Raw genomic sequence first — 2,918 nt, forward strand, 5'->3', positions numbered from 1 at the left:
TTATATGTTGTTTATTTGTGTGATAGGAAGAATTTGGGGGATAAGGATGCTGAGGGGATATGGAAGTTTTTGAAATGGAGATATCTTGTAAGTTTGTAATTGGTGATGGTATTTATGTTTGTTTGAAATTGAAAATAAAAAGAAAGACCTAATGATGAGTTGGACTTTACTTCAGAAAGTCTAAGTGACGAAGTATGGAGTTGGATTTTGATGTTTTAATGTCCAAACCTGAAGGTTTAAAAAAAAAAAAAAAAAAAAAAAATCTGTTCTTATCAGTTTAATATCTGATACGTCCCCTATCTGGGGACCATATATTAAATGGATTTTTGAGAACGGGGGCCGATTTCGAAGCTTGCTTCCGTCGCCCTATGCATTGACCCGATATGGCAGTATCTTCGGGTACAGTGCACCACCCCCTTACAGGGTTAAAAAGAAAGATTCCTACTTTCATTGCTACCTGCTTGCTGGCTAGCCAGCTAGCCAGCCCTGTGGGCCTTGCTGCTGCTGCAGCCAAAAAACAAAAGGTGGTGCTGCTGCTGCTTCTGCTGCTTCTGCTTCTGCTTGTGTCTGGCCGCTGTTGGAGCGTCCAGGCACAGGACTTCTGCTGCTGCTGACTAAATGGCCTCCTTAATTGGATCATTTGAGTAGCCAGCACACCTGTGCAGGTAGGGCATGACATGATAGGCAGCTGCCTTGATAGCGGGTGGGTGCTGAATGTTCCTAATTGACAAAATAAGATTAATGCTTATGAAGAAATATAAAATGTCATCCCTTCCCCAATATCGCGCCACACCCCTACCCCTTAATTCCCTGGTTGAACTTGATGGACATATGTCTTTTTTCGACCATACTAACTATGTAACTATGTAACATAACATGGGGGGGGGTCTCCTGGCTGTTCACACAGGTGTGTCATTGCTGTACATTGACCATGCATTGCTTCTGTGGTATTGCAAAGGCAAAGACAAATGCTTCCAGCCATCCATTGCACTAATGGATTGGTCATCAGCTGGCTGTCTATGTCCCGCATCAATATAGACCAAAGTACAGAGGGTTAGGCTATGCTATTGTGCACCTACCTGATGCATCAGAAGGTGCGAGGCCCTTGCTAAATTCTGTGCACAGACTTTGAGATCTATGCTTTAGACTGTATCTAAACCTGCTCCAACATGGACTGACATTCTGGCCTACTTTCAGCCGATGCGACTTGTCTGTCGCTGAACAGTCGCTTTTTATGTATTCAGCACCTATGTATAATGTTGTAAAAATGCTCTAGAAGCTAAAGTCGCAGAAATGTCACACATATTTGGCCTGCAACTTTCTGTGCGACAAATTCAGACAGGAAAAATCAGTATAAATCCTTAGAAAATTATCCCCCAGTGTCTCCATCTGCTGGCGGTATTGAATAAGCATTGCTGCACTGATGGGGTATGCATTAGACGAAAAAAAAGAAGAAAAAGAAGAATAATACGCCCAGAAAAGAGGCGAAAAGGAGAAAAACGTAAAAAAACGTGAAAAAAAAGTAAGAGGAAGAGAAGGGAAAAAAAGGTGGAAATGGGTTTAAAAGTGATTTCGGCGGAGAAATATATATATATATATATATATATATATATATATATATATATATATATATATATATAAATATATATATATACGCGCACACACACACATATATATAAACGTATTCTCCGTTGAGATATTGCAGCCGCTGCTGTGTCCAGGCCCAGGAGCCTTAGCACTGTGCTGTGATGTCACTCAATACCACTGACATCACTAGGTGTAAACAACATCTCTCCTTTGCTGTGTATGTGACTATGGAGCTGTTTGGTGATGTCGTCTATTATGGCCTTCATAGAAGCAACAGGAGATTGTTGCATCCATCTAGAACCCTCAGAACTACAGTGCTATGATGTCACTCACTTCCACAGGCCTTGCAGAGTGTAAACAACAACAACCCAGCTTTGTTGTGTATGTAACCATAGGGATTTGTGATGTCACCTAGAACCTTCACAGCAGCGACAGCTTTATGAGGAGCATCAGCACTGCTCTGCCTGAGCAGAACCATCACCGCCATAGGTTGTCAAATAACCCGGATTTAACCCACACAGGTAAGTCCAATGGGGTGCAGGCATGTCCTCTATGCTTACAGCTTCCCGTGGGTGTTGGTTTGATACCGTTTGGGGACAGCCAAGGAGGCATCTGCAGGCAACAAAGGTAGGTGTGTGCTTGTGTGTGTGTTTCCTATGCAGATCCTAAGCCCAGTGTCACATGCAAGTAGGAGGAGTAAGAAGGGTTCCTGGCAAATCCGGGTTATGGATTGCATTTAAAAAGGCCCCGTGGGAGTGCAATGGGCCCCTGTCTTGCTGCTTAGCAATAATGGTATGGGTTTAGGTTCTGCTGTGTGTACTGGTGGTTGACTGCCCCCCAGCCCAGAGTGTGCATGGAAAATTGTCTGGCAGCCTCCCTGACAGCAAGCAGTGATAGTGCCCATGAAGGGGACCTTGTTGGACCCGCCCCTTTCACGGTTATCGCTTCTCGGCCTTTTGGCTAAGATCTTGTATCTTGTCAAGGGGCTCTGAGTTCGTCGAACCTTCGGCCTTGAGGCATCGGCGGTTTTTTAGCCGTCTTAAGCCTCATGCTGCTATAGGAGGAGGACTTACAAAGAACGGGAAGGCGATCCCCCATGGCGACCCTTAGGTTTGCTGCGCATACTGAAACTCGGATTAAGAACACCTTCCGTATTGAAGTGGATGAGGAGAAAAAGGAGAAGATGACTTTGGAATTTTTTGTCAAGAGAATTATGCTGGATTTATTGCACATTCAGAGAGAAGATGTGTTTTGCCTAAAAGACCCAGGTAAAGGACTTTTCATTCTTACCTTGACTTCCGCATCTGCATGTGACCATATGTTTGAGAAAG

At 43.9% G+C, this 2,918-nt stretch overlaps 1 non-coding gene across 1 annotated transcript; it reads left to right on the forward strand.

Moving 5' to 3' along the window:
- The first annotated feature begins 231 nt into the window (after positions 1–231).
- Positions 232–415, forward strand: LOC130348154 (U2 spliceosomal RNA). The gene has a single exon (XR_008885936.1). It is a non-coding gene; the product is annotated as a U2 spliceosomal RNA (small nuclear RNA).
- Positions 416–2,918: the final 2,503 nt, after the last annotated feature.

The sequence above is a fragment of the Hyla sarda genome, unplaced genomic scaffold (assembly GCF_029499605.1).
Source record: "Hyla sarda isolate aHylSar1 unplaced genomic scaffold, aHylSar1.hap1 scaffold_866, whole genome shotgun sequence".
Lineage (NCBI taxonomy): Eukaryota > Metazoa > Chordata > Amphibia > Anura > Hylidae > Hyla > Hyla sarda.